Here is an 18,975-nt window from a genome sequence, read left to right on the forward strand (position 1 = left end):
ACCCCAGCCTCTTTCCTCTTCTGTTGGTCTTGATGGCAGAGTTAAGTTGATCTGACAGTGTTTGTCAAGGAGAATGAAAGTTTGCCTGGAAGTGCATCAAAATAGGAATTTTAAATTTTAGACTAAGCAGTATCTCATTTGTGTATTTTAGATATATTTTCCTCAAAATGACTGTTTTTTTCAAGAGCTAGGTTGTTTAAAGGAAAAGCATACTTATTTTGGAGAAGGCAATTACAACCCACTCTAGTACTCTTGCCTGGAAAATCCCATGGACGGAGGAGCCTGGTAGGCTGCAGTCCATGGGGTCTCAAAGAGTTGGACACCACTGAGCGACTTCACTTTCACTTTTCACTTTCATGCATTGGAGAAGGAAATGGCAACCCACTCCAATGTTCTTGCCTGAAGAATCCCAGGGACGGGGGAGCCTGGTGGGCTGCCCTCTGTGGGGTTGCACAGAGTCAGACACGACTGAAGCGACTTAGCAGCAGCAGCAGCATACTGATTTTGGTATTGCTCTTTAGAATTTCAAGCAACTTTTACTATGAGCTCTACATATTTTAACTTTTTATTGAAGTAAAACATACATAGAGAAAAGTATACATATCATAGGTGAACAGCACAAAGAATTTTCACAAACTTAACAGATGCATGTAAGTGGCACCCAGATCGAGAAACATTGCCTGTACCCCATAAATCCTCTGTATCATCCTTGTAACTCCTTCCAGTCATCAACTCCCCAGTGACCACCATCCTGACTTCTAACCTCATATATTGTCTTTGCTTGTTGTATACTTTGTATAAACGGAACCACATAGTATGTATGCTTTTGTGTCTGGTTTCCTTTGCTCAGTATTGTTTCCGAGGTCTGGCTACGCTCAGTGTAGCAGTGGCTTGTGCATTCTCTGTCTGGTATTCCATTTTGAGAGGATACCACTGCAATATTTTCAATCTATTCTACTGCTGATGGGCATTTGGGTAGTTTCCAGTCTGAGGCTATTACAAATACATGGCTATGGACATTCTTGTTCCTATCGTCTGGTAGACATATGCACTAGCTTCTGTTGAGTATATACCTAGAAGAGGAATTGGGACATTGGGTAGTTGTGTGCTCATTTTTAATTGATTCTGCCAAATAGCAGTGTATGAGATTTCTGGTGGTTCTACACAATATGAAGTCTATATTCTCTAACATATGTTAAGTGTTACTGCAAATGTGAACAATTTAACCCTTTAGAATAGCATTCAATCTGTTTATTAAGAATACTATTTTCTTCCTAATCATAATTCTGCTTCCAACTTGTTATGTTACCTGGATGAGCTTCCTGTCACCCACTCCCCCTTAATCCAACCAGTCAAAAGTCTCTCTGAAAACACTTTCCATTCATTTATCCAGCTAGAATGTTATTAGTGTTAATAAATAGGTGTTTGCAAAACAAAATCAATCCCTCCTGCAATGTGGAGTATATATCTCACGGGTGTTGTGTTTAATATGACAGTTAGGCACGAGTGTGCTCTGCAGATCTGCACTTTTAAAACATCCTCTCCAAAGCTCTGAATGCAATTCTGAATTTTGGTGGTAAAGAAAAATGGAATATTCTCCTGTAGGTTTTAGCAGAAGAGAATGCGTGTATTTAAAGTGGTAAAATATCTTGCAAATATTGGAGTTAGTTGACTGAAAAGAGGAGGGCTGGAGAGGGTAGTGTGGGGGAGGGTGTAAAAGGGGCCAGAGGGCATTGAGTGCCTCCTCTCTACAACCAATCTTATTGTAGGACCGAACTAAGTTCCTCTAGGCCTATTTTATCATCCAGTAACTGGAGAAGGAAATGGCAACCCACTCCAGTGTTCTTGCCTGGAGAATCCCAGGGACGGGGGAGCCTGGTGGGCTGCCGTCTATGGGGTCACCCAGAGTCGGGCACGACTGAAGCGACTTAGCAGTAGCAGCAGCAGCAACACTGGTTAGGTGGTGTGTAAATCCTGTCCAGATCTACTTTTTTATTCTAGACTGTGCAGAGGTAGGAGATGCTGACAGAAAAGGTAGGGAGGACCAGGGACAACTCACTTAATATTTCACCCCATCCTCCCCCAGCAGCCATTGCGCTGGGGATCCCAGTTCCTAGGTATCTGGTGTATCAGGTAACCATGGGACTGAATTCATTCTCAGGACCTTTTCCTTTTACCGACTTCTCCAAGTCCCCCTCCAAGAGGTCTGACCCCTGCATCAGAAATATTGTGGCAGAGGGGCGACCTTGGGTTTCCCACCCATCACACTGCACGGTGCTGAAAGTGGTGGGACAAGCATTGGAATACCAGGGCGACCCCTAAAGGTGAGCGGCTGGGCGTGGAGTCTGGGGTCCCCGAGGAGCACGCCAAACCGGATGCGGGGCGTCGGAGAAGCAAGCGGTCCAGGAAGTCCGGAAGCGTCGCGGGGGCCTCCGCAGGGTGGGGTGGGCCGGTGGGCCGCCCCGCCCCGCCCCCATCTGAGCTCCACGCCGGGCTTCGGCCGCCGGGCGGTTCACTCACACCCTTCTTCCTCCGCGCCCCGCCCGCTCCCCACCTCCGCGCCTAGCCTCGTCGCCGCCGAACGCCGGACGCGCCACGCCGCGTTAGGCAGCTGAAGAGCGGGCGGGCGAGCCGTCCGCAGCGGCGGGGGCGGTACCCAGCCGGCGGGCGGGAGTAGGAGGGACGCGGCCCGAGGGAAGGGGAAAAAGGAGGGCTGGAGAGCGCCAGCGGCGAGGCCGTCGGCGAGGACCGGCAGGTAAGCGCGCCGCGCCGGGATGGGTCTGTCCCCGCGGGTTCCTGCGACCCGGCCGGGGAACTGGCGACGTGCGCGGGCGGCTGGGGCGTAGCGCCGGGACGTAGAGTGCGACGGGACGGCGGGACGAACGCTCCCTCCGCGCGACGAGGCTCGGCGGAGCTGGGGCCCGGGGCCGCCCTGAAAGGCGGAGGCCGAGGGCCGAGCTCCGGGGGCCGGCACCCCGACAGTGAGAGAGCGCGCGCCGCGAGGAAGGGGCTCCGGCGACGCGTTCTGTGAGGGAGAGGGGTGTGTGTGTCCTGAAGCTTAAAACGGACTCCAGCTCTCCCCCACCCCCCTCCGCGAAAAGGAGCCACGAGCCGTGTTTGCACGCGGTCTTCGAGAGCCGACTGGCGGGGACTCAGTTTGCCGCGCCGCTCAGTGGGTGCGGCGGAGCCCGAGGAGCGCGAACGCGCCCCGGGCCCCGGACGGCTGGGCGCTGCCGCGTCAGACTGGACTGAGAGCAGGTGGCTACGGGCGCGGCGCGATGGAACGGCAGCCAAGAGCCTGAGGGTGAGGATGGGCTGGAGGCCTCGGCTGAGCGCTTTTCGACAGCGACTTGCCGCGTCCAGGCTCCGGAGCGTTTCAGGTGAGAAGGAGCGCTGACGGACTTCCTGAGAGCCAAATGAGGCAGGCGGCAGAGGTTTTCCATGGCTGCTTCGACAGTGACTCTTCTTTGTGTGTACTGTTCCCATACGAATTCCCTGGGGACCTTGTTAAACTACAGATTCTGATTCAGTAGGTCCGGCCGGGGTGGGGCCCGACCGTCTGCACTTGTGACAGACTCCCAGATGCTGCTGCAGCTCCGTGGACCACATGACAGGCCTCGCAGAAGTACTTTTTGTCCAACAGACTGAAAACCTTAGGAACGTTGGGAGAGGAGATCCTAAGGCTTTACAATCCCACCTCCTTCCCAAATACACAAATTTCAAAATTTCCTACTCATTTAGTAGCAAAACACCTTACTCTTCTTACTGGGTTACTAGTCAGGTATATTTTCTGACAGAGCTGGCTTCATTGACATGCAGCCTGTATTTGGTTTAATGTTCTGCGGTCGCTTGTCGAAATTCTGAATAATTTTTGAACAAGGGGCTTTGCATTTTTATTTTGCAATTGGCCCTATAAATTAAGTAGCTGATCCTAGTAATAGTCACCATAGGCAGAAAAAGCACCCCGTTTCTTTGATTGGGTTGGGAGCTGGTGGGTGATGGAGAGTGAAGGTTTATTAAATAAATACTAGCTAGATGTTGCAGTTCCTTCCATCTCTTAACGTCTCTTTAGCTATTTTAAGAGATAAGCCTATGTGTATAATCTCAGTTACACATGGTATGCCAGTATTTTTAAATTAATAATTTATCAAGAGCTTAATTATTAATACAATTAAGTTTAATTTTGTAATAGTTTATGGGTTGAGCGACAAAAATGTATGCCATTTCCAAAGGATTTGGGGGGTTTCTGTTTAGTGTCCCGAAGTTTTGCTTAGTTAAGATCTAAAGTGAGCTGGACACTGCTTAGTTGGCTGCTTTTTCAGCTCAAGTGCAAAGCTGAAAAACAAAAAGTGGCCACATTTTGAAGCTGCTCAGGGGTTATTGCTTTACAGGGCCTCATTGCGATGCCAGCCCCTATCGGATTCCCTCTGCTTTTATCATTCCCACATCCTGGCAAGGTGACTTTCAGTAAAAGGGGGATAGAGCAGATTTTGCTGTTGAAAGTGAAGAAGTGCAGGACCAGCATCAGTGTTTTCTCTGTGAATAATCCTTACCCCAAACCCACAGATTTCAGATGAGTGTGCTTTTCTAGAAAAAAAAAAAAAAAAGGTTGGTGACACAGAAAAGAAACAAAGAAGGAACTTTAATTATGGATATGATTTTGTTAAGCAAAAGGAGGAAAAAGTCTGAGAAATGGCATTTCATTGGTGGGTTTGGCAGGCAAAGGAGAGAGCTGCTGTGTTTCTGGTACCAGGAGCAGCCTTTCAGAAATGGCAAAGTGAGTTTGCTCAGGTGTTAGAGCTAGTGAAGAAGCTGCTCTTCTGTGGCTTACGTGGTCATTCTGGGTGCTCCCGTGTGACTTTGGTGTGCCTGAGGCTGGCTGGGGACTCAGAGAGGGGGTACATAACAGTGATATTCCTAGCGTTTTCATCGCTCACATGAAACCGACTTAACACATTTTTCCATTTCGCTGCCTGAGAGTGCCAAGTTACTTCAGATACACGCTACAAACTGGGAAGAGCACCATTACTTTAAAAAGAAAGAGAGGGGTGGGGTGAGGGGAAAAATGCATATCTGGTAGTATAGTTCTGAAGATACAAAGGAGAGATTCTGCCTTTAGTAAAAAACCTGGGAGCTGATTTTTTTGCCTCACTGAGAAATTCTCTACCTTAAGATAGAGAAAAACAATTTTTCTTTTAAAATGTTTATGGTTTTAAAAATACATGGGTCTTTAATCCACATGGAAATTATTTGAGGGGCATGGTATGAGGTAGGAGATGTTGGATGTTAAGAAATGGGCTAAACATTTGGGAAAAATTATCATAAATTCCCTTAATCAAATAAAAGTCTGTGAACACTCTGTTCCATTTAAAAATCTACTTAATTAATTCTTGAGCTGATTCCATGCTTTAAAAATTGAAGTGCAGTTTATTTACAATAACATTCACCCTTTTTAGTATATAGTTCTATACGCTTTGACAAATACATGTACTCATGTAACCACCACCATGATCAAGATCTAGAAGTCCATCACTCCCCAAAAATTCCTTATGGACCCTTTGTAGTCAACCCCTCCCACCACTCGAAGCTCCTGGCAACCACTGGTTTGTTTTCTGTCCCTATAAATTTGTCTTGTCCAGAATGTCCTGTGAATGGCTTCATACACGATGTAGCCTTCTGAGCCTGATTTTTTTCACGTAGCATATGAGATTCACTCATGTTGTGTGAGTCACTAATTTGTTCCTTTTTATTGCTGAGTAATATTCCATAGTTTGTCCATTTACCAGCTTTTGGTGATTATGAGTAGGGCCAATATAAACATTCACATACAGCTTTCTGTGTGAATGTAAATTTTCAGTTCATTCCAGTAAATAACCCAGAAGTAGGATTGCTGTATTGTGTGGTAAATTTAACTTGATAAGAAACTGCTGAACTTTTCTTAAATAGCTACTCCATTGCCCACTCCCACCAGTGTGGGCGAGGTCCCACTGCTTGGCATCTTTGATAGTGCTTGGTATTGTCAGCTTATTTTATTCCAGCAGGTTTATGATGGCATCTCTGTGGTTTTAGTTTACACTTCCCTGATAACTAATGATGTTGAGCATCTTTTCATGTGCTTTTTGATCATTTGTGTATCTTTTACGAAATCTCTGTTTTTTAATTGTATTGTGTGTTGTCTTACTGAATCATAAAAGTTCTCCATACATCTGCACACAAGTTCTCTGTCAGATACATGTATTGCAAACATTTGCTTTTAGTCTGTGGCTTGCCATTTCATTTTCTTTATTTTTTTAAAAAAAGTTGTGGTAGGAACACAACATGAAATTTACCCTCTTAAATTTTGAAGTGTACAGTACAGTCTCGTGAACTGTAGGCATGATGTTGTACAGCAGATAGCTGGAACATTTTCCTCTTGCATGACTGAAACTTTATGCCGTCCGAACAGTAATTCCCCATTTCCACTCCCTCTAGCCCCTGGTGACCACCATTCTACTCTCTGTGAGTTTGACTGTTTTAGTTGATTCATACCTCATAATACGTGGAATTAATGACTTTTCTTTTGAAGAGCAAGCGTTGTAAATTTCGATAAAGTCTACTTTATCAGGATTTTTCCTTCTATGAATACCACTTTCAGTAACCTGTCATAAATTGTCTTCCTCCTGTTTAGCAAGAATTTCTCTTATGCTGCCTTCTGGGTATTTTGTAATTTTACCTTTTATATGTAGGTTTTTTTACTTCATTTTCAGTTAATTTTTGTATGAGTCAAGGTTCACTCTTTTCCATATAGATAGCCAGTTGTTGCAATACCATTTGTTGAAAAGACTATACTTTTCCCTCATTGTATTTCCTTGACCTTTTTGTCAGAAATGAATTTACTTTTTGTGTGTGCTTTGAATTTTGAACTCTATTCTGTTCCATAGATTTGTACATCTGTTCTTATGCCAGTACCGCACTGTGAGGTACTACACATTCTTGTTAGGTGAATTCCTAGATTGTTTTGTGTGTAATTTGTATTGCTTTTAGAAATTGTATCCTTCTTTCTCCATTTCATTTTATTATGACTGTACTATTGTATGGGCTTCCCAGGTGGCAGAGTTGTAAAGATCCTGCCTGCCAGTGCAAGAGACACAAGAGTGGCAGGTTCAATCCCTGGGTCAGGAAGATCCCCCAGAGTAGGAAATGGCAACCCACTGCAGTATTCTTGCCTGGAAAATTCCATCGACAGAGAAGCCTGGCGGGCTCCTGTCCATGGGGTCACGAAGAGTTGAACACAACTGAGCGTGTGTGCACACACAGAGTATTATATAGACAGGCTTTTTAATTTTTTTGTAGGTCTAGCATAATCAAGTCATGTTACTAAACTTTCATTAATTTTCATAGTATTTCAGTCAGTTTTCTTCAGTTTTAAAGGTAAATAAGCTATCTACAAATGGCAATGGTATCCCTCCTTGCCCCTGATATTTTTTCCTCCTCGTGTCTGCTCTCCTTAGTGGCTGGGCTGCCCTGTGGAGCAGGTGGAGGAGGAACATCTGACTCGGGTGGAAGTGCTTCTCCTAGCTTACTGCTAGGTATTATGCTTGCTGTGGAATTTGGGCATTTGCCCTTACTAGTACCTTCTGGAGGTTTTCTTTGCATTTCATTTTTAGCTTTGAAATGTTAAAAAATTCATTTTAAAATCTCTTGTTCTGTTTGGATGATTTTCGTGTTTCATGGAAAAGCCTAACAGTTTAGAGGTGAGTCAGTCTTGCCGGCTTTGGAGGGTCATATTTTGATTTCACTGGAGGAGCAGATAGTGTAGCAGAAGTCAATTTGTTTTTATTTAGACCAGGAAGAAACTACCTTTGGAGCTTTTTTATAATATTGTCATCTACAGGGAAGGGGCGGGGGATGCCAGCTATAGTGAGGAAAGGAGAGAGAATAAAGGAACAGTTTATATGTATAAATAGATGTTGTTGTTCAGTTGCTCAGTCTTTGCGACCCCATGGACTGCAGCACACCAGGCTTCTCTGTCCTTCACCATCTCCCAGAGCTTGCTCAACCTCATGTCCATTGAGTCAGTGATGCCATCCAAACATCTTGTCCTCTGTTGTCCCCTTCTTCTCCTGCTTTCAGTCTTTCCCAGCACCAGGGTCTTTTCTAATGAGTTGGCTCTTCATATCAAGTGGCCAAAGCATTGGAGCTTCAGCATCAGTCCTTCCAGTGAATATTCAGGGTTGATTTCCTTTAGGATGGACTCGTTTGATCTCCTTGCAGTCCAAAAGATTCTCAAGAGTCTTCTGCAACACTGCAGTTCAAAAGCATCAATTCTTCAGCGCTCAGCCCTCTTTAAGGTCCAGCTCTCACATGCATACATGACTACTGGAAAAACCATAGCTTTGACTAGATGGACCTTTGTTGGCAAAGTAATGTCTCTTCTTTTTAATACGCTGTCTGGGTCTGTCATAGCTTTTCTTCCAAGGAACAAGCATCTTTTAATTTCATGGCTTCAGTCACCATCTGCAGTGATTTTGGAGCCCCCCAAAATAAAGTCTCTCAACTGTTTCCATTGTTTCCCCATCTATTTGCCATGAAGTGATGGGACCGGATGCCATGATCTTCGTTTTTTGAATGTTGAGTTTTAAGCCAGCTTTTTCACTCTCCTTTTTCACTTTCATCAAGAGACTCTTTAGTTCTTCTTTGCTTTCTGCCATAAGGGCGGTGTCATCTGCATATCTGAGGTTATTGATATTTCTCCCGGCAATCTTGATTCCAGCTTGTGCTTCATCCAGCCCAGCATTTCGCTTGATGTACTATGCATGTAAGTTAAATAAGCCAGGTGACAATATACAGCCTTGACGTATTCCTTTCCCAGTTTTGAACCAGTTCATTGTTCCATGTCCAGTTCTAACTGTTGCTTCTTGACCTGCATACAGGTTTCTCAGGAGACATATAAGGTGGTCTGGTATTCCCATCTGTTTAAGAATTTCCACATTGTATGAATGAACAATGAACGAACAATAATTAGATATCTTATGTGTAAATAAGGTAGCTTTTGGTAATGGTTTTCAAACTTTTCTGCCCACCATTCACAGTGAGAAGTATAAATCTCAGCTCAGTATGAGCATATCTATATATAATTGAAACAATCTCAAGAAGTATTGTGCATTTTTCCTCTGTGAAGTGTATTCTGAAATTTTCAATTCTCTTCCATCTGTTGTACTTCATTTTAAAATGATGATTATTGCATTGATTTGACACCCTTTCATAAAACTGCTGTGTTATAAAACTGTTCGTTTAGTTTCTAAGTCCCCAAACTGCTGAACTGTGTCCAGGACAGATTCATTTTATATCAGATCCTGTTACGATGCTAAGTGAGTTCATTTTTAATACCCTGAGATGACGGTGCGTGCTGAGTTGCTTTAGTTGTGTCCGACTGTGTGCGACCCCCCATACTGTAGCCTGCCAGGCTCCTCTGTCCATGGGATTCTCCAGGCAAGAATACTGGAGTGGGTTGCCATTTCCTTCTCCAGGGGATTTTCCCAACCCAAGGATCTTGAAGCCAGGTGTCCTGCATTGCAGGCAGCTTGTTTACCGTCTGAGCCACCAGGGAGATAATGGTAGCTACCCCAATTTTTCTCTCAAATTTATATGTAGCCTGTAACCCAGTCTCCCAGCGCCCACTCTGACCCCAGGGAATTACCAGTAAAGGCAGTCTTGTAAATCTACTGCTCAAATCCTCTACCATGCTTACACTAGACCCCTAGCTCCTTCCTGTAGCCCGAGGTCCTATATGACCTTTACCCCATTCTTCCCATACTTTTCCAGCTATGCCAGCCTTCTTGCTATTCATCACGTCAGCCAAGCATTTCCCTGCTTCCCAGCCTTAGCATTTGCGGTGCTGCCTGCCTGGAGCATCATTTCACCAAATAATCTCCTAACTTGTCCATCTGTTTCATTTGGGGCTTCTCTAACCCTCATTCTAAATCAGCATTCCTCACCTACCACTAGAAATGTCCACCCCCTTCATCCCACTTTTGTTTTCTTGTAACATTATTATCTGCAATTATATTATTTAGTTATTCATTCACTAATTCCATGTCTTTTTTTCCCCTTGCTAGAAAACAAGTTCCAAGAAGGCAGGGACTTTGTGGCTCTTGCTCAGGACCTAGAACAGTGGGACATAGTAGATGCTCAGTAAGTATTTGTTGAATGGATGAATGAGTGCACCTAAAATCTAGAAGAAATCAAGCACTAATCTTAAGAGAAATTCAAAGCACTCTGCCTTTTTGTTCAGTTTTGGTGTGGAAATTTCTTTAGGTTAAACATAAGAGTGTATTTTATTTTTACTATTTTATTTTGGCTGCACTGAGTCTTTGTTGTGTCATGTGGACTTATCTTGTGAAACACAGTCCCTAGATGATGCCGGCTCAGTAGTTGTGGCGAGCAGGCTTAATTGCCCCTCGACATGTGGGATCTTAGTTCCCTGACAAGGGAGCAAATCTACATCCCCTGCTTTGGAAGTTGGATTCTTAACCACTGGACCACCAGAGAAGTCACTTATTTAATTTATTTTTTATAGTATATTTTAATGTAAGTAGTTCATAAATCAGCAGACATCTGGTGTCCACTACATTTCTCATCTGTGATAATAATAATCAGTCGTGTCTGACTCTTTGCGACTTCGTGGACTGTAGCCCGTCAGGCTCCTCTGTCCATGGGGATTCTCCAGGCAGGAATACTGGAGTGGGTTGCCGTTCACTTCTCCAGGGTATAGTAATAACTAACAGCTAATATTTATTGGGCAGGTGGTGCTCTTACTGGTTTACCTTTGTTAACTCATTTAACACTCCCAATCTCTTGAGACAGGTACTATTTTTTATTTAAGTGTACAGATCAGTATTCACTGTTTTTTTCCCCCACCATATTTATTAGAATGGTCTTTGCCTTCAGAAAGTTATAAACATGCCTTTAGCATTTAAGATGTGCTGCTAAGTATCCCAAGGCTCCTCAGTCCTTTATGTAGCAAACACACCCATCCACCATCGAGGTGGGTACTATTAGCATTTCACAGATGAGGAAACTAAAGCATGCAGAGGTTAAGTTTGTTCGTGTTCTTTGTCCACAGTCGTACAAATGATAAGTAGTAGATCTAGGGTTTGAACACAGACCATCTGATTTCAGAGGTGTGGGGTTTTTTCTTGATTGAAATATAGCTGATTTATAGTATATATTAGTTTCAGATGTATAACATACTGATTTCAGTATTTTTTACAGATTATGCTCCATTAAACGTTAGTAAAAGATAGTGGCTCTAGTTCCTTGTGCTGTATGATACATCCTTGATGTTTATCTATTTTACACATAGTAGTTTGTATCTTTTAATCCCATACCCCTACCTTGCCCCCCTTCCCTCTCCCCAGTTGTAACCACTAGTTTGTTTTCTATATCTGTGAGTCTTTCTGTTTTGCTGTATACATTCATTTGTATTATTTTTAAGATTCCACATAAAAGTGACATCATACAGTATTTGGCTTTTTTCTCTGACTTACTTTACTGTCCATCAACAGATGAATGGATAAAGAAAATATGATATACACACACACACACAAAGTATTACTCAGCCATAAAAAAGAATAAAATTCTGTCATTTTCAGCAGCATGCATGAACGTAGAGCCTGTGTTTTTAACCACAGTGCTCATAGCAATGAGGAGCATATACAATTTTTGATCTTTAAAAATATGTCATGTTTATGGCCTTTGTTCCTGTACCCAAGCAAGTGCTGGTGTGCCTGTGGCACAGAAAGCCAAACTCGACACTGGGTATTTGCAGCAAAGTCAGGGTTTGCTGTAGGGCACCAATCAAGGGAGTGGGAGACAAGCCTCAGATCCATTCCAACTTGATCTTTGAGTTAGGGGCTTTTTTAAATGGGGAAGAACAAAGAGGCTGGGATTAATCATCATTTTGTGATGTTTCTATGATATTTCTTCATCATAGCTTGGAAAGTCAGGATGTTTCTGGCTTACGATTCTCCGGCCAGGTCTGTTACTTCAGCTTACCGGGGAGAAACAACCTCAGTTTGCATATTAATGGTAATGTCTATAATAGCAACTTCAGTACATTAATGATGTTATTAATGACAGTAGTTTTAGTCGTCTAACTTTGGTTGATTAGTATTCAGTTAGCAAAGGATTGAGGTCAGAAGGGACAGGAAAGGGAGTAAAGTTTTGGATGCATGCATGCTCAGTTGCTTCAGTCGTGTCTGACTCTTTGTGATGCTATGGACCATAACCCGCCAGGCTTCTCTGTCCATAGGGTTCTCCAGCAAGAATACTGGAGTGGGTTGCCATGCCCTCCACGGGATTTTCCCGACCCAGGGATCAAACCAGTGTCTCTTGTATCTCCTCCATTGGCAGGCAGGTTCTTTACCACTAGCGCCACTTGGGAACCCCAAAGTTTTGGATAGAGAGATGAATTATAAACTCAATAAGGCAACTCAGTAGAGGTTTCATTCCCATAGCATAAGTGGCTCTCAACCAGGGTCAATTCACCCCCCGCCCCGCCCCAGGGAAGTGTCTGGACATTTTTGGTTGTCATGACTGGCAGAGGTAGTGGTGCTATTGGCATCTAGTGAGCAGAAACCAGAGATGTAGCTAAATACCCTGTAATGCACAGAAAATGACTCCCCACATCCCTTTCTCCTCACTGATAATTATCTGGCCCAAATATCCATCATGCTGAGGTTGAGAAACCTGGCCATAGCACAGTAGCTCTGAAAGCTGACAGTCTATTTGAATGACTTGGGGAGTTTTTAGAATAAACACTGATGTCTAGGTCCAGGTCCTGACCTTAGTAAACCGCAAATGGATCTTCAGCATCGCCTGGTGATCCTACCATGCTTGAGTAGTGGCTGTGTCTTTCCAATTTCCAAAACAGCTATTTTACCCTTCTTTTACTTTCTCTACTTCAGCTGCTGACTCTGTCTCTTTAGACAGAACCTTCCTAGTATTCTCACCACCCAGACTCCCAGCATGTGTACAGGTGCCCAGGTGAAACTGACTGAAATGCCCCACTGTTCCTGTGAAACTGACTGAAACATCCCCAGTGTGTCAAAGACTGGCTTCTTTGCTGGGCTCTGGACTTCTCATCCTCTTTGCCTTCTCAAGGACATGTTCTTTTTTTCCCCCCATTTAAAAAAAAATTGGAAAGAATTTCAAACTTTACTAATAAATTGCAAACATAAAAATGGCACAGAGAACATCCATATACCCTTTAACCAGATTCTTCTGTCCTTAACATTTGACCCCCTTTGCTTCATCCTTTGCGCTCTTCTTCATGCACATAATTCTTTTCCTGAACCATTTGAGGCTCTTATGTGCATCATGGCTTTTACTCCTAAGTACTTCAGTATGGATTTTCTAAGAATAAGAATATTCTCTTACATAATCACAGTAGTTGTCAACTTTAGGAAATTTAATATTGACACAATATTGTTTTTAATCTGCCATCTGTATTCCAGTTTTGAAAATAAACCTGCTAGCATTTACAGCCTTTTTTCTTCTAGTACAGAATCTGATCTAGGGTTGTTCAGGCATTTAGTTGTCATGTTTCTTAGCCTCTTTTAATCTATAACATTTTCACAGCCTTTCTCTGTCTTTTATGACATTGGCATTGTGGGGGAGGAAAAATCATTTTTCCTTTACCCTTCTAGGTTCTTGGCTGAGACCTCCCTATAATGAAAAGACATTAATTGGAGAAAAACAAATGGTTTAATAACATGCATACGTGGGAGATACCCAGGAAAACTGAGAAACTCTGAAATGGACCAAGCCACCTTAAATGCCATCTCTAGCTAAAGATAAAAGATGTTGGCTTGGGGGTGGCCAATTATAAGACTAACAGACAAAGCACAGTAAACAAGGGTCATGTTGTAAGGGTCAGGTTGTTAGGCACATTGATAAAGAGTTTCTAGAGATTAGAATCATCTCTCTTCTCTGTTATAGCAAGAAAGATGTCTGTTGTAAATGTAAATGTCTCTTACAAAAGGGTAAGTTATACCAGGTTTTCAGAGCTTCTCCTGTATCTGCTGTTTCTTAAAAATAATCAGCCTAAGGACTTCCCTGGTGGTGCAGTGGTTAAGAATCTGCCTTACAATGCAGGGGACCCATGTTTGATCGCTAGTCTGGGAACTAGGATCCCGCATGCCTAGGGGATACTGAGTATGCACACCTCAACTAGAGAGAAGTATGTGTGCTGCAACAAAGACCCAATACAGCCCCCAGAAATAACAAATAATAATCAGCCTAAAATAATCAATATGCCAAAGAGGCATATTTTGGGCTGGCATATTCTGCTCCCCTTTAACATTTAGGATGAAAACAGACCACCTCCCTCTCCTTTTTATTTTATTTTAAAGTTTTTATTTATTTATTTTTAGTTTTGGCTGCGCTGGGTCTTTGTTGCTGCTTGGGCTTTTTCTCTCGTGGTGAGCTCGGGCTACTGTAGTTACAGAGCGTGGGCTTCTTGTGGTGGTGGCTTCTCTTGTTGCAGATCATGGGTTCTAGGCACATGGGCTTTAGTAGTCGAGGCTTGCAGGCGCTAGAGTGCTGGTGCTCTCTCTATCTCTCTCTCTCTATATATATACACACCTCTTCAGATTCTTTTCTCCCATGCTGCTGCTAAGTCACTTCAGTCGTGTCCGACTCTGTGTGACCCCATAGACGGCAGCCCACCAGGCTCCCCCGTCCCTGGGATTCTCCAGGCAAGAACACTGGAGTGGGTTGCCATTTCCTCCTCCAGTGCATGAAAGTGAAAAGTGAAAGGGAAGTCGCTCAGTCGTGTCCTTTTCTCCCATAGGTTATTATAAAATATTGAGTATAGTTCCCTGTGTGATATAATAGGTCCTTTTTGGTTATCTGCCATTTATTTATTTATTCATGTATTTATTATTAGTATGGACTCATAAATTCCTCTTTTTTCAATACTCTGTGATTAGTTACTGAAATTATTTTGGTCCTCCAGTTGTGAAGGACTTGACTTATTCCATTTCCCTCTTTCTTATTCCATTTCCCTCTTTTTTTTTTTGGCTCTGTATCCCCTCCAGTTGCTCCCACATTTCTAGTTGCCTCTCAGAGGAACCTCTTAAAAGTCTGCATATAGTTTATTGCCCCACATTCTTCCGTTGTCTAGTCTAATCAGGGTCCTGTCCTGAGTGGGGCTCCTCTTGGCAGTCCTCGATGAACTCCATGTTGCCAAATTCATCAGTTGTCCCTTCTCTGGCTTATTGTGCTTGACTTTGCAGTAACATTTCCTCCTTTATTGAACACTTTCTTCTTGTTGCTTTCATTACCCTACACTCTTGATTTTCCTACTCTTGCTAGTAACTTATTCTAAGCCTTCATTTCAGGCTCCTCCTCCTCTACTCAACCTACAAAGGTTGGTGTCCTTCCCAGGCACTAGGACTCTGTGCTCTCCTGATATGACCCATCCAGTCTGCAGCTTTCCATTCCATCTAGATGCCAGTACCCATGACCTTTCCCACACCTCAAGATTTACTAATTCACTTTAAAAAATGTTATTGTAGTTGATTTACAATATTGTATTAATTTCTGCTCTATTGGAAAGTGGCTTAGTTATATGTATATATTATTTTTCACAATTTTTTCCATTATGGTTTATCACAGGATATTGAATAGAATTCTCAGTGCTATACAGTAGAAAAAAATTCATTCTTTTAAAAGACTCGTTTTTACTCCCTGCCCTTCTGTCAAGCTTTATTGAGATATTATGGACAATATGAATTGTATATCAAGGTGTACAATTTGATGTTTTGGTTATGTGTATATTGTGAGGGGCTTCCCAAGTGGTGCCAGTGGTAAAGAATCTGCCTGCCAACGCAGGAGATGTAGGAAAGGCAGATTGGATCCCTGGGTTGGGAAGATCCTCTGGCGTAGGAAATGGCAACCCACTCCAGTATTCTTAGCATGGACAGAGGAGCCTGGCGAGCTACAGTCCATGGGGCTGCAAAGAGTTGGACACGACTTAGCACAAACACACACATTGTGAACTGATCACCACGCTCAAGCTAACTAATGTATCCGTCACCTCACAGTTAAGTCTGTGTGTGTGTGTGTGTGTGTGTGTGTGGTGAGAACACTTAGGATCTACCCCTTTAGCAAACTTCAAGTGTACAGTAACTATTAACTGTAGTCACCATGCTGTGCATAAGACCAGAACTCCCTTGTCTACACTGATTTTAAGAAGTAAACTCCAGCCTCTTTAGCACATTGCACTACCACTGTTAGGTTAAAACAGAATCTTATTGTGTAGTGGAAGTTGTCTCAAAAATATCTTTAAGATCTTTATACTGGCTCAAAAATTTCATTGAGAAACACTAGAAAAGAATGTTGATAAGTTGACTACTTCTAAGAATGCTGGAAGTTTTGGGGGAAACTTGAACTCTTAACAGGCTCAGAAATAAGGGTTATAGAAATGAAAAATGGAAGAAAGTATAGGAAAAATCATGCTCTTAAACATTTTGTGCCTTTATTTATTTATTTTGCCACTTCACATGGTGTGTGGGATCTCAGCTCCCTGACCAGGAATCAGACTTGTGCCCCCTGCAGTGGAAAGGCGGAGTCTTAACCACTGGACCACTAGGGAAGTCCCCATTTTGTGCTTTTTAAACATAAAAAATCAAAAATCTTGGAACAAACAAAGAGACCTACTAATCCACATTTTTGATTAAAGCAGATTTTTGATTCCCTGCCATCTCCATGCCATACTTGATTCTCTCCTATGAGACCATCTCAGTGTATGACACCATGATCCATCTAGTTGTTCAAGCTCTAAGCCTACAAATTTCCTGCCCCACATTCAACCTATTTACAGATCTTGTCACTTTGACTTCCAGAGTATATTCCAGGTGTTCCAAACTCTCTACTTCGACTCCTCCACAATTCTCCCTTCTGCTGCTGTCTTTCTTGGATGGCTGTAGTGGCCTCCTATAATCCAATTCCCATACAGCAGCTGAAGCATCTCTTTAGAAGTATTAACTGGATGATGTCACTCCCCTGCTGGATTATGGAGTTCTGCCATGTTCTGATCCCTGCTCTTCCCTGTTGCAGACCACACTTCCTCCTTTTGATTCTTCCAGCACATAAAGCTCCTTTTGGTCTTTTTTACTAACTGTTCTTTCTGGAATGTTCTCTCTGCCCCTCCCTCGTCTTTCTCTGGCTGGCATCATTCATCTCTCAGTTTAAGTATCACCTCTGGTTCCTTGATCCAAAATAGATCCCAAGTCACTCACTGTATCATTCTCACCTTACTGTAATTTTCAACGTTGCACTTATCATTATATTAGCTTTATTCTTTATTTGTATGTTTATTGTTCCCCTCTCCTTCTCTGCCCCACCCCCCTGCTCCCATGATAGAATATGAGCGGGGCCCACACTTTATCCCTGGTACCTAGTATTTGGTATACAGTAGGTATTCAGTTAGATGAATGAATGAGTAATAAACTTAAACTACCTAACATGATCTCCAGCACATGAAATGGAAGTCACTCAGTCACATGAAAGACACTGAATAAATGTTCTCTTTCTCCAGAAATTCATGTCTCTGGGCTAAGTCTAGAAGCTGCTGGTGAGAACAGTGATCTGATGAACAAAGTAATATCTATGTGTTAGGATCCTAATTATTAGAGTTTCCAGACAGAAGGGAATTACATTTTACCAAGAAAAAAACAGTGATAAAATTCGAGTTTCCAGACATAAGGGAATTACATTTTACCAAGAAAAAACAGTGATAAAATTCCAGAGATCACCAATGTCACATTTTTTAGTGGGGGACTCTTCTGGTCCTAACTATAAGACTGCTTCTCAAATTTTTAAAAAACTTGGACATGTTTCCCTTGGGTTTCAGGCATGTAAAGTTTCTAAACCTAGATATTCACAAATTGAATATATGGAAGGAGAAGGAGAAAGATTAGGAGGATGTATGCCAAAGTGATTTCCCTTTTAGACATAATTTGAAAATTAGCCGTGATTTATAGGTAAACTCTAATAGTACATTCTGTATAGTATTGACGCTTCCAGGAACAATCAGTACAAATGATCTCCACTAGTGATTTTGCTATCCAGATAATTAACTTTTTGACAGAATATATCACATGTTTTGGAGTATTTGGAGAAACCATTACCCTTGTGAAAGTAAAAGTTGCTCAGTCGTCTCTGACTCTTTGCAACCCCATGTACTATACAGTTCATGAAATTCTCCAGGCCAGAGTACTGGAGTGGGTAGCAGTTCCCTTCTCCAGGGGATCTTCCCAACCCAGGGATCGAACCCAAGTCTCCTGCGTTGCAGGCAGATTCTTTACCAGCTAAGCCACAAGGGAAGCCCACCCAGTAGTAGTTATTTTTTACATTGGATCGATGCTCATTTTATATCCATAGTTCATATATGAGTCAGAGCTGTGTACCATTGTCCACTCTCCTGATATTTATCACCTATGCGTCATTATTAGTCATTTTCTTTCTAGCATCCATTTTTAGTGAAAGTAGGCAAGTATGGCAAGCAGTATTTCTTAGATATAAAGTCTTTTTCTTTTTGACTCATCTGTGAAAGTGGATAAAATGTGTATACATATGTTTCTAAAATTAAACTTTTTAATGAAGTATACACTATATGCATTATAAGTGTATAGCTCAATGAATTTTTACCAACTTTGCACACCCCTGTCACCAGTCCCCCATCAAGAATCAGAACATGAGTGGCTCCTACAAGTCCCCTTCATGTCTCCTTCTGGGCACTCCCACCCCCTAAAAGTAACTACTATTCTGATTCTAATGTCATAGATTGATTTTGTCTGCCCTTGAATTTCATATATATAGTACCACACAGGATATCTGACTTTTCAGTACCACACAGGATATCTGACTTTTCATTTTTGTTTGGGAGATTCATCCATATCATTGTGTTGTGTGTTGCAGTTACTGAAT

General features: G+C 42.6%; 1 protein-coding gene across 2 annotated transcripts in view; it reads left to right on the forward strand.

The window, feature by feature from the left end:
- The first annotated feature begins 2,442 nt into the window (after window positions 1–2,442).
- ADGRG2 (adhesion G protein-coupled receptor G2) overlaps window positions 2,443–18,975 on the forward strand; it is a 121,767-nt gene continuing 105,234 nt past the window's right edge. Inside the window, exons 1-2 of one of the 2 annotated variants that reach the window (XM_018043945.1) lie at window positions 2,443–2,755; window positions 10,098–10,173. The gene's annotated coding sequence lies outside the window, so the exon portion shown is untranslated. The remainder of the gene's footprint in view (window positions 2,756–10,097; window positions 10,174–18,975) is intronic. The other variant, XM_018043947.1, reaches the window with a different exon arrangement.

The sequence above is a fragment of the Capra hircus genome (genome assembly GCF_001704415.2).
Source record: "Capra hircus breed San Clemente chromosome X unlocalized genomic scaffold, ASM170441v1, whole genome shotgun sequence".
In the NCBI taxonomy this organism is placed as follows: domain Eukaryota; kingdom Metazoa; phylum Chordata; class Mammalia; order Artiodactyla; family Bovidae; genus Capra; species Capra hircus.